We start from the raw sequence: 13,823 nt of genomic DNA on the forward strand, positions 1-13,823 counted from the left end.
CACCTGCCCCAATCATGAGCTCTCAAGAGAAATGATTATACAAAAAATATATGCTCGACTTTCTCATGATGATCAAGTGCAACTCGATTCTTCTTCTACTCGTTCTTACATGAAGAAGACTATTTATTTCAAATGGGGATCTTTTGGAAAGAATTAAACACAACTCTGAAGATTGGGAATTTGAAAAAGATAAATAGCCAGGTATAAAGTTTAAGTTTGATTGTGTTAAATCTTTTATGGGAACTGATACTTTTCACAAGTTTAGGAGTAAATATGGGCTTGACTCCGACATAGTAGCTACTTTCCGTGAGTCATTTGATACTCATGTTGATATCCCTAAGGAGAAGTGGCTTAAATATAATCCAACTAGTAAAAAAGTATTAGAGGAACCCATTGAAGATAAAGAGGAAGTAGTTTTTTTATCATGTTGATCCAGTTGTACGTGCTCCTCACATCGAGAAACCGCCTTTTCCTATTAGGATTAGGGAACATGCTAAAGCTACAACTATGGTTAATAAAAGTTATGTTAGTACACCCAAACCCTCTGAACAAATAAATGTGGAGCCTAATATTGCTCTAGTTAAAGATATATTGGTTGATAATACTGATGGGCATGTTATTTACTTGTGTGCTGAAGCTGCTAGAATTGCAAAGCCTATTAGAAATTATCACGACAAGTTAGATAAAAACAAACGAGTTATAGGCATAACTATTGTTTTTGTTAAGATTGGAGATGATTTCTATCATGGTTTATGTGACATGATTGCTAGTATTAGTGCTATATCTTTTACCTTCTATAAATAAATTATGAATGATATAGCACCCTTTGAGATTGAAGATATTGATGTCACTATTAAACTAGTAAACCGAGATACTATCTCACCGCTTGGGATTGTTAGAGAAGTTGAAGTCCTGTGTGTGAAAGTTAAATACCCCACTGACTTCCTAGTACTTGGTTCTGAACAAGATAACTTTTGTCCTATTATATTTGGTATACCTTTCTTGAATATTGTTAATGCTGAAATTAATTTTCACAGAGAAGGTTAAAGTAAGCTTTGGCAATGAGTCTCATGAGTTTAATTTCTATAAATTGGGTAAACAACAACATGAGAAAGAGTTATCTAGTAAAGATGAAATAATTGGTCTTGCTTCTATTCTTTTACCTCCTACAGATCCTTTAGAACAATATTTGTTAGACCACGAGAATGATATGCATATGAATGAAAGAAATGATATAGATGACATATTCCATAGAAAAACACCTATTCTCAAACACAACTTGCGTGCTGATATCTTAGGGGATCCTACTCCACCAAAAGGAGACCTCGTAATTGAGTTAAAGACATTGAATGATACTTTGAAATATGTTTATCTTGATGAAAAGAAGATGTATCCTGTTATTATTAGTGCTAACCTTTTAGAGCATGAAGAAAAGAGATTACTGATACGTCTCCAACGTATCTATAATTTATTATGGTTCCATGCTATTATCTTGTCAACTTTGGATATTTTGTATGCATTTTATATCTTTTTTGGGACTAACCTATTAACTCAGTGCCAAGTGCCAGTTTCTGTTTTTTTCCGTGTTTTTGACCTTTTTTAGAGGAGAATATTAAACGGAGTCCAAACGGAATAAAATCTTAGGAATGATTTTTTCGTAACAAAAGATACGCAAGGAACTTGAGAACCAAGGCAAAGGATCCCGAGGGAGGCCACAAGCCCCCTAGCAGTGGCCTGGGGGGCGCCTACCAGGCTTGTGGGCCTCCCGTGGCTCCTTTGCCCTACTTCTTCGGCCTATAAATTCCCCAAAAATCTGAAACCACCAGAGAGAGCCACGAAAATACTTTTCCGCCGCCGCAAGCTTCTGTCTCCGCAAGATCCCATCTGGGGCACGTTCTGGTGCCCTGCCGAAGGGGGATTCAGACACGGAGGGCTTCTTCATCAACACCATTGCCTCTCCGATGATGCGTGAGTAGTTCACCACAGACCTTCGGGTCCATAGCTAGTAGCTATATGGCTTCTTCTCTCTCTTGGATCTTCAATACAAAGTTCTCCATGATCTTCATGGAGATCTATCCGATGTAATCTTCTTTTGCGGTGTGTTTGTCGAGATCCGATGAATTGTGGATTTATGATCAGATTATCTATGATTATTATTTGAGTTTCCTCTGATCTCTTATATGCATGATTTCGTATCCTTGTAATTCTCTTTGAGTTGTGGGTTTCGTCTGGCCAACTTGATCTATAATTCTTGCAATGGAGAAGTGCTTGGTTTTGGGTTCATACCGTGCGGTGTCCTCAGCCAGTGACAGAAGGGGTAGCGAGGCACGCATCATGTTGTTGCCATCAAGGGTAAAAAGATGGGGTTTATATCTATTGCATGAATTTATCCCTCTACATCATGTCATCTTGCTTAAGGCGTTACTCCGTTTGTTATGAACTTAATACACTAGATGCATGCTGGATAGCGGTCGATGTGTGGAGTAATAGTAGAAGATGCAAAAAGTATCGGTCTACTTGTCTCGGATGTGATGCCTATATGTATGATCATTGCCTTAGATATCATCATGACTTTGCGCGGTTCTATCAATTGCTCGACAGTAATTTGTTCACCCACCGTAATACTTGCTATCATGAGAGAAGCCTCTAGTGAACACTATGGACTCCGGGTCTACTTCACATCATATTTTCAGCTCTACACTTTTACTTTGTTGCACTTTCCACCTTCAGATCTCACCTTGCAATTAATCGTGAAGGGATTGACAACCCCTTTATAGCGTTGGGTGCAAGTTTGTTTGTTTTTGCGCAGGTACATTGGTGACTTGCCTTGATACTCCTCTTGGGTTGATACCTTGGTTCTCAAACTAAGGGAAATACTTACTGCTACTGTGCTGCATCACCCTTTCCTCTTCAAGGGAAAAACCAACGCAAGCTCAAGAGATATCTAGAAGAATTTCTGGCGCCGTTGCCGGGGAGGATCAAGTCAAGAATAGTCTCCCATCAACGTGCCAATTTCTGGCGCCGTTGCCGGGGAGTATCAAGTCAAGAATAGTCTTCCTTCAACGTGTCAATTTCTAGCACCGGGGACTATTCTTAGTGGAGCTTATCCAAGTAACTGTTGCAAACTCAGCTCTTGCATTTACTTTTTTGCCTTTTGCCTCTCGTTTTCCTCTCCCCCACTTCTGAAAAACAAAAATTTACAAAAATATTTGCCTTTTTCGTTCGCCCTTTTCTTTCGTTTGCTTTCTGTTCGCTTGTGTGCTTGTCTACTTGCTGAAGTCACCATGACTTAAAACACCAAATTGTGTGACTTCTCGAATACTAATAATAAGGATTTTATTAGTACTCCGATTGCTCCCGCCACTAGTGCGGAATCATATGAAATCAATGTTGCTTTGCTCAATCTTGTTATGAAAGAGCAATTTTCCGGCCTTCCTAGTGAAGATGCCGCATCCCATCTTAATACCTTCATTGAGTTATGCGATATGCAAAAGAAGAAAGATGTGGATAATGGTGTGATTAAATTGAAGCTTTTTCCGTTCTCATTGCTAGATCGAGCAAAAACTTGGTTTTCATCTTTGCCCAAAAATAGAATTGATTGTTGGGACAAGTGTAAAGATGCTTATATATCCAAGTATTTTCCACCGGCTAAGATTATCTCTCTCCGTAATGATATCATGAATTTTAAGCAACTAGATCATGAACATGTTGCACAATCTTGGGAGAGAATGAAATTGATGATTAGAAATTGTCCCGCTCATGGCTTGAGTCTTTGGATGATTATACAAATCTTCTATGCTGGTTTGAATTTTGCTTCTAGAAATATCTTGGATTCCGCCTCCGGTGGAACTTTCATGGAAATCACATTAGGAGAAGCCACAAAACTCCTAGACAATATCCTGACAAACTATTCTCAATGGCACACTGAAAGGTCACCTACTAGTAAAAAAGTGCATGCTATAGAAGAAATTAACTCTTTGAGTGCTAAGATGGATGAGTTAATGAAACTGTTTGCTAGTAAAGGTGCTCCTTTAGATCCAAACGATATTCCCTTGTCTTCCTTGATTGAGAATAGCAATGAGAGGTTGGATGTTAATTTTGTTGGTAGGAATAATTTTGGCAACAACAATGCTTATAGAGGAAACTTTATTCCTAGGCCTTTTCCTAGTAATCCCTCTAATAACTTTGGCAATTCCTACAACAATGCTCATGGAAATTACAATAAATTACCCTCTGATCTTGAGAGTAATATTAAAGAGTTTATCAACTCGCAAAAGATTTTCAATGCATCCATAGAAGAAAAACTGCTCAAAATTGATGACTTGGCTAGGACCGTTGATAGAATATCTCTTGATATTGATGCTTTTAAATTGAGATGTGCTCCTCCCAAGATTAATATGGAAGAAACTTTGAAAGCTATGCGTGTTTCCATGAATGAGAGTAAAGAAAGAACCGCCCAAATTCGTGCTAGACATGAATGGCTTAAAAAGGCGTGTTCTTGTGATGAGAATCACGAAGATCTTAAAGTGCTTGGCGTGACTCCTATTGAATCCTTATTTTCTATTGTCAATCCTAATGATGATGGGGCTGGATACGAATCCACTTTGGTTGAGAAACGCCCCAATGATTCGGAGTCTATCTATCTTGATGCTAAAAGCACTGAAAGTGGAGTAGAGGATATCAAAACTTTGATTAGTAATGAAATTACTACTTTGGATTTCAAGGAATTCAATTATGATAGTTTCTCTTTGATTGAATGTATTTCCTTGATGCAATCCATGCTAAACTCTCCATGCGCTTATAGCAAAAATAAGGCCTTTACCGATCATACCGTTGATGCTATGATGAAATCTCTTGAAGAGAAACTTGAGTTGGAAGCTTCTATTCCTAGAAAACTCCATGATGACTGGGAACCTACTATAAAAATCAAGATTAAAAACTATGAATGCAATGCTTTGTGTGATTTGGGTGGTAGTGTTTCCGCTATTCCAAAGTCTTTATGTGATGTTCTAGGCTTCAAAGAGATTGATGAGTGCTCTCTTAATTTGCATCTTGCGGATTCTACTGTTAAGAAACCTATGGGAAGTATCAATGATGTTATTATTATTACAAATAGGAACTATGTACCCATAGATTTCATTGTGCTTGATATTGATTGCAATCCGACATGTCCCATCATTCTTGGTAGACCTTTCCTTAGGACTATTGGTGCTTTCATCGATATGAAGGAATGGAATATTAGATTTCAATTTCCATTAAAGAAGGGCATGGAACATTCCTAGAAATAAAATAAGATTGCCTTATGAATCCATGATGAGGGCTACTTATGGTTTGAGCACCAAAGACGACGATACTTGATTCTATCGCCTTATGCCTAGCTAAGGGCGTTAAACAATAGTGCTTGTTGGGAGGCAACCCAATGAATTTATCTTTGTTTTTTTGCTGTCTGTTTTGTTGTGTCCACACCATCATAATTCTGTTATAATTGTGTTTTTTGTGTTTCTTTTTGTGTTTGAGCCAAGTAAAACCTTTATGACTAGTTTTGGTGATGGTTGTTTGATCTTGCTGAAAAAGACAGAAACTTTGCGCTCACGAAATTATTTTTAATTCCTATCCATAAAGAGCTTTTGAGTTGATTATTTTTGCTGCTGGTTGATATGCCAATTGCCATAATTTTCATAAATTTTCAGAATTTTTGAGATACCAGAAGTTTACGAAGTATACAGTTTTCTACAGACTGGTCTGTTTTTGATGAAACTATGGATAGTATCGGGGGTTACTAGCCATGCAATAGTGAGAATACAGTAATCTAACATCAATCTAAATAGAAATCAAGTTTACTACAGTACCTAAAGAGTTGGTAGTTTATTTTCTTGTGCTAATGATATCACGAGTTTCTGTTTAAGTTTTGTGTTGTGAAGTTTTCAAGTTTTATGTGATGTTCTCATGGACAATGGGATAAAGAGTGGAAAGATCTCAAGCTTGGGGATTCCCAAGGCATCCCAAGCCAAATTCAAGGACAACAAAAAGCCTAAGCTTCGGGATGCCCCGGGAAGGCATCCCCTGTTTCGTCTTCAATCCATCGGTAACGTTACTTGGAGCTATATTTTTATTCACCACATGATATGTGTTTTGCTTGGGGCATCGTGCATTATAGGAGTCTTTTCTTTTTGTTGTGTCACAATCATCCTTGCTGCACACCTTTTTGAGAGATACATGCACTCATCTTGAATTTGCTAGAATACTCATTGAGCTCCGCTCATATCTTTTGAGTTAGGCAATTTAGCTCGCATGTGCTTCACTTATATCTTTTGAGCTAGATACCTTTGCTCTAGTGCTTCACATAGATCTTTTTAGAGCACGGCGGTGTCATATTTTGGAGAAATAAGAACTCTCGATCTTCACTTATATATTTTTGAGAGTGCTCTCAATAACTTGGTAATTGGCTTGTGCTATGAAAGTAGTCCTAAAGATGATAGGCATCCAAAGAGGATATAAAAAAACTTCCATATTCATGTGCATCGATTAGTAAAGAGAAGTTTGATTCCTCTCAATTAGTTTTGAGACATGGATTTGGTAATATTTGAGTTATGTTAGTAGCGTGTTGTGAATCTAGAAATACTTCTGTTGAAGTTAGTGATTCCCGTAGCATGCACGTATGGTGAACCGCTATGTTAGGAAGTCGGATCATAATTGATTTATTGATTGTCATCCTTTGTGTGGCGGTCGGGATCGCGCGACGGTTAATGATAACACACAAGTATAGGGGATCACAACAATTTTCGAGGGTAGAGTATTCAACCCAAATTTATTGATTCGACACAAGGGGAAGCCAAAGAATATTCTCAAGTATTAGCAGTTGAGTTGTCAATTCAACCACACCTGAAAGATTTAGTATCTGCAGCAAAGTATCAGTAGCAAGGTAGTGTGATAGCAACAGTAGCAATGGTAACCAGTAGCAACAAGTAACAGCAGTAGCAATAGAGTAACAGTAGCAGCAATAGAGTAACAGTAGGAGCAGAGTAACGTAGCAAGGACCAGCAGGAAAAACTCGTAGGCATTGGATCAGTGATGGATGATTATGCTGGATGCTATTCATCATGCAACAGTTATAACATGGAGAGATATGTAACTAGCTCCAGTTCGTCAACGTAATGTATGCATGTATTCCATATGTAGTCATACGTGCTTAGGGAAAAGAACTTGCATGACATATATTGTCCATCCCTCCCGTGGCAGCGGGGTCCTAATGGAAACTACGGGATATTTAGGTTCTCCTTTTAATAAAGAATCGGACCAACGCATTAACACTTGGTGAATACATGAACTCCTCATACTATGGTCATCTCCGGGAGTCGTTCCGGCTGTTGTCACTCCGGGGTTGTCGGGTCATAACACATAGTAGGTGACTACAACTTGCAAGATAGGATCAAGAACACACATATATTGGCGACAACATAATAGGTTCAGATCTGAAATCATGGCACTCGGGCCCTAGTGACAAGCATTAAGCATGGCAAAGTAGTAGCAACATCAATCTCAGAACATAGTGGATACTAGGGATCAATCCCCGTCAAAGCTAACTCGATTACATGATACATCTCATCCAACCCATCACCGTCCAACAAGCCTACGATGAGATTACACAGAAATGGTGAAGCGCATCATGGAATTGGTGATGAAGGAAGGTTGGTGATGACGATGGCGACGATCTCCCCTCTCCGGTGCCCAGAACGGACTCCAGATCTGCCCTCCAGAGGAAAAACAGGAGGTGGCGGCGCCTCCGTATCGTAAAACGCGATGAACTCTTCTCCTTGATTTTTTCCGGACGAAAGGGACTAAATAGAGCTGAGATTGGAGGCGGTGGAGCAACGTGGGCCCCACAAGCCTGCCGGGCGCGGCCATGGGGCCCACGCCTGGTGGGCTTGTGGGCTCATAGCTCCATGCTACTGCGACAACAGACCTTCCGTGGCAACGGCGCCAGGAATCCTGCTGCTATGGCTACGCCTATAGGGACTTCCTTGGCAAATATACAAAGGATTTCCCCGCGGCCTTGGAGCCTTGAGTTGGTGTTCCCTTGAAGAGGAAAGGGTGATGTAGCACAATGGCGGTAAGTATTTCCCTCAGTTTGAGAACCAAGGTATCAATCCAGTAGGAGGAGCGTTCAAGTCACAAGTACATGCACAAACACAAAGAGCTTGCACCCAACGCTATGAAGGGGTTGTCAATACCTTATAGATTGTTTGCAAAGTGAGAACTGAAAGCAACAAAGTAAACAAAGCAAAGTAAAAATGAAAGTGGAGACGATAGTTGTGAATAGACCCGGGGGCCGTAGTGTTCACTAGTGGCTTCTCTCATGAAAGCAAGTAGACGGTGGGTGAACGAATTACTGTCGAGCAATTGATAGAACCGCGCAAAGTCGTGACGTTATCTAAGGCAATGATTATATCTATAGGCATCACGTACAAAACAAGTAGACCGATACTTTCTGCATCTACTACTATTACTCCACACGTCGACCGCTATCGAGCATGCATCTAGTGTATTAAGTTCATGAGAACAGAGTAACGCCTTAAGCAAGATGACATGATGTAGATGGACAATCTCATATCTACGGTAAAAGCCCATCTTGTTACCCTTGATGGCAACAACACGATGCAGGCCTTGCTGCCCCTCTATCACTGGGAAAGGTCACCACATGGTATGAACCCAAAACCAAGGACTTCTCCCATTGCAAGAATCATAGATCTAGTTGGCCAAACAAAACCCAAGACTGGGAGAGACTTACAAGGATATCAAATCATGCATATAAGAAATAAGCAAAGACTCAAATATAATTCATAGATAATCTGATCACAAATCCACAATTCATCGGATCTCGACAAACACACCGCCAAAGAGGATTACATTGGATAGATCTCCATGAAGATCATGGAGAACTTTGTATTGAAGATCCAAGAGAGAGAAGAAGCCATCTAGCTACTAACTACGGACCCGTAGGTCTGAAGTGGACTACTCACGAGTCATTGGAGAGGCGATGATGTTGATGTAGAAGCCCTCCAACTCCAAAGTCCCCTCCGGCAGGGCACCGGGAAGGGTCTCCAGATGAGATCTCGTGGAAACGGAAGCTTGTGGCGGCGGAAAAGTGTTTTCGTGGATGCCGTGATTTTTTCCGGATTTTTAGGGAATTTATAGGCCAAAGAGCTAGGGCACGGGAGCGCCAGGGAGGCCATAAGCCTGGTTGTCGCGGCCCCCTGGCCGCGGCAACAGGGCTTGTGGGCTCCTTGTGGGCCCACTGCCTTGGCCCTCAAGCCTCCCGATCTTCTTCTGTTGTGGAAAAAATTATTTTGGGGATTTTATTCCATTTGGACTTCGTTCCAAAATCAGATCTGAAAAGAGTCAAAAACACAGAAAAAACAGGAACTGGCACTTGGCACTGAATTAATAAGTTAGTCCCAAAAAAGATATAAAAGGTATATGAAACATCCAAAATTGACAAGATAACAACGTGAAACCATCAAAAATTATAGATACGTTTGAGACGTATCACTCCACCCCTCCGGTTGATTCTTGCGCCAGTATTTTTTATATATTCCACAAAAAACCCCGTAAATCTCTACGTCTTTTCGAGAACTTTTATTTCTGCGCAAAAACAACACCATGGCAATTCTGCTGAAAACAATGTTAGTCCGGGTTAGTTCCATTCGAATCATGCAAATTAGAGTCCAAAATAAGGGCAAAAGAATTTGGAAAAGTAGATACGACGGAGACGTATCAACTCCCCCAAGCTTAAAACCTTGCTTGCCTCAAGCAATTCAGTTGACAAACTGAAAGAGACAAAAGAAAAAAATTTACGAACCATGTTTGATCTTGTTGTTGCAATTATGCCTAACTTATATCCAGAATTTCAGCAAGATCACAAGCAAACCACATAAGCAAATGACATCTAGGTCTCACGGTAAACTCATATCAATGGCATAATCAACTAGCGAGCAAATAATAATAAGTTTCAAACGTCAACACTTCAATCAAAACAATCATGAAGCAGTACGAACAAATGGTATCTCGCTAGCTCTTTTAGAGACCGCAAAACATAAATGCAGAGCACCTTCAAAGACCAAGAGCTGACTAAACATTGTAATTCATGGCAAAGAAGATCCAGTCACAGTCATACTCAATATAAGTCAAAAGCAAAGCCTACAAATGACAGAGGTGCTCTCTAATTGGTGCTTTTATAAGAAGAGGATGACTCAACAGGAACATAAATAGACAGGCCCTTCGCAGAGGGAAACATTGATTTGCAGAGGTGCCAGAGCTCAAGCTTTGAAAACAGAGATAATAATTTTGGGTGGCATGCTTTCATTGTCAACGCAATGACTAAGAGTTTTCACCATCTTCCATGCTACACATGCTATAGGCCGTTCCCAAAGAGAAAAGTAAAGTTTTGACTCCCCCATCACCGATCAGTCACACTCCACTACTAGCCGAATCCTCGGGTGCCGTCCATACCAACATCAATCCTGGGGGAGTTTTGTTTGCAATTATCTTTTCGATTTGAGCATGGAACTAGGCATTCCAATTACCGGCCCCTTTCTCGTGAGTGATAGTGAATAAACACATATGAAGGATAACAAGCCTAGCATGGAAGATACTGATAGCCCCCTGTGACCACATGAGCGGTTCGGGCATGCAAAACAGATTATTTCTTGAAGGATTAGAGAGTGGCACATGCAAATTTACTTGGAACGACAGGTAGATACCGCATATAGGTAGGTATGGTGGACTCATGTGGAACAACTTTGGGTTTATGGAAGTGAATGCACAAGCAGTATTCCCGCTTAGTACAAGTGAAGGCTAGCAAAAGACTGGGAAGCGACCAACTAGAGAGCGACAACAGTCATCAAAATGCATTGAGACTAACCAACATTGAGTGCAAGCATGAGTAGGACATAAATCACCATGAACATGAATATCATAGAGGCTATGTTGATTTTGTTTCAACTACATGCGTGAACATGCGCCAAATCAAGCCACTTGAATCATTCAAAGGAGGATACCATCCTATCATACTACATCATAGTCATCTCAAAATTCATGTCGGCATCCAAGACAAACCATTATAAGCTCCTAGCTAATTAAGCATGGCATCAGAAACTATGATCTCTAAGTTGTCATTGCAAACATGTTTCTCTCACAACAAAGCTGAATCAGGAACGATGAGCTAGTCATATTTACAAAAACAAAATAGATCGAGTCCATACCAGCTTTTCCAAGCTCAGTCACTTCGTCATATATCGTCATTATTGCCTTTCACTTGCACGACCGAATGATGTGAACAATAATAAGTGTGCTCGTGCATTGGACTAAGCTGGAATCTGCAAGCAAACACAAAGGAGAAGACAAAGTTTTTTTCCGAGAAAACGCAAAAGAATTAGCGTTTCATTGCATTGAACAGGAAGAAGACATCGGGGGTACAACCTCCAGAAAGGAGGGACACACACACACACACACGACCTTCCTCACCAAGCGACTACAACTAGGTAAGGAGGTTCCCTCAGCTACAGACACACAACGATATTAGGCCTCACCCTGCCGCCATTGCAAGACACATCTAGGGACAATTGCAGCTCCACGACTGCCCAGGCCAAGATACCTCACACCCATGTGCCTAGGATCGGCGGGTGAAAGGCAGGGCCTGATAGGAACTGGTGTAGCAATAGTTGGAGGACGGTCGACGCTGGCAAACAACCTGCTCCCTGTTCAGTCGTCTACGCCAACGGTGCATCACCAGCCACCATCTGCCGCATCAAGTACTCTGCTTGCAGCCAAAGCAACGCCCTCAAGAGGGTAACGGCGTTGAGATGCCACCGCTGCCCGGTCCAGGAGGCCGGACCTAGGATTTCTCCCGGTGCTTGAGGAGGAGGTCCGGTCAAGGGTCATGCCAACGCCTCCAAGGAGGTGACGGCACCCTCGGGCGTCGCCGTTGACAGCGCAGGCCGACGCTGCGCGGGGATTTCGCCCCGACCCATGAGCAAGGACCTCAGATGCAGATGCAGACCGGACATGACGAAGAACGTTGGAGAAGACGGAAGCACATGGAGAGGGAAGCCTAGGAACGTCGGTAGTCGCAAGTTTGGGCACCGGCCAGCGCAGCGCCAGCAGGCCGGCCACCACCGGGAGCGCGTCCAGCATGCGACAACGATCACCTGCACCGCGCCGCCACCGTGCCGACCCGCAGCCTCCGCCGCCGGGATTCGCCGTGGCACAGCATCAGAGCAACCGTCAGGGTCACCGCGTGCGTGCACAACCCAGCGGCAACCACCGGCGGCGGCTGGGAGGGGTGGGAGGAGGGAGAAGTGTGGGTGGGGGCATAGTGGTTGACTCGGGCCAAGGCGGCCCCGCACAACCCAGATCTGGGTGCCCCCAGCTCTGCCGCTCGCTGCAGCGGCCGACAGCCACCGTAGCAGCGCCTCCGCGCACACGCGCCGCGCCATCTCGACTTCTCTTGCACGCGGACAGCTTTCCGGCGTGCCACCACACGCTCCCACCGCTCCAGCACGCGAGCATGTTCCCATCGCTCCAGCGCGCGAGCACGCGAACAAGGGCCCCGCCGCCGCCGTCCACCGACGAGGGCTTCGCCCACCAGCATCCTCCGGCGGCGGCGAGGGGAGGGAGGGGAAGGAGGGGGCTTGGGTGGTGGCTAGGGTTTCGCCGCCCGAGTCGCCCTAGGAGCGACGCGGGGGCCGACCGCACCAGGAGATGACAAAGTAGTATGGCTCTTTGACAGATAAACAGATATGCATGCCAGAGCCACTAAACATTGTAACCATGGTCTTCTACCTTGACCCAAAGAAAAAGAAAACTATTTACATGGCGAAGCTCCCAACAAGCAAAAGAAGAACAAGAAAATCTTTTTGGGTTTTCTCAAACTAGACAAACACACGAAAAGAAAGCGAGAACAAGAAATAAACTAGCATGTATGATACAGTGGCAAATTGTGAACACCGACTAACAAAGTGAAAGCGTAAGCAAGAATATAAAGTAGGTGAGAAACACGTACTCCCCCAAGCTTAGGCTTTTGTCCTAAGTTGGTCTACTCCCAAGGAGGGAAATAACCAGCTCCGGGGTACTCCGGAGTGGACTGAGTATGCCACTTTTATGTGAGCTCCTCTGGCTCCCACTGATAAACTAGCGTTTGGTACTTGACTGGTAGCTCGGGCACGGGCGCCTGTGGTTGGGCTATGCCCCAATATGCGTAGATGTCCGAGGGCATAATAATGTACCTGCATGTATGAAGATTGAACAAAGAAGGAGCAGGCAAGGTAATAGTCTCACGAGTACCCTGACTAAATACCAGGTTATAAATCATCCTTCTATTTATATCTCTATTAAGAAAGTCATGGCGAACCATGCTATCATAGTCTAGATATCTCTCAGGAAGAAGAATCTCTTGTTCCTCGTCTAGTCTAATAGGTATCTCAAAGTATCTCGCAAGACGGGTAGCATAGATACCTCCATAGACAACGCTAGAACGTTTCATGTTCAACCGTTGAGCTACTATAGCGCCCAAGCTATAAGTTTTATCATTATAAAGGGTTTCGCGCAAAACCGCAAGATCTGGGCAGCTAAGGGACCCAGCTTCCCCATGGCCAATCAAACATTTTCCCATGAATAATGAGAAGTACCGAAGCACGGGAAAATGTATGCTAGCAACTCGAGCGCAAGACACTCCTCTCTCCTCTCCTACAACAATAGTATCTATGAAAGCCTCCAAGTACCGTGGACGAGGTTCATGAATATCCCCAACATAAGGTAATTTGCAA

General features: G+C 42.8%; 1 pseudogene; it reads right to left on the bottom strand.

Moving 5' to 3' along the window:
• Positions 1-11,919: 11,919 nt before the first annotated feature.
• On the bottom strand, positions 11,920-12,688 carry LOC123451993 (annotated as a pseudogene).
• Positions 12,689-13,823: the final 1,135 nt, after the last annotated feature.

The sequence above is a fragment of the Hordeum vulgare genome, chromosome 5H, assembly GCF_904849725.1.
Source record: "Hordeum vulgare subsp. vulgare chromosome 5H, MorexV3_pseudomolecules_assembly, whole genome shotgun sequence".
NCBI classification, from domain to species: domain Eukaryota; kingdom Viridiplantae; phylum Streptophyta; class Magnoliopsida; order Poales; family Poaceae; genus Hordeum; species Hordeum vulgare.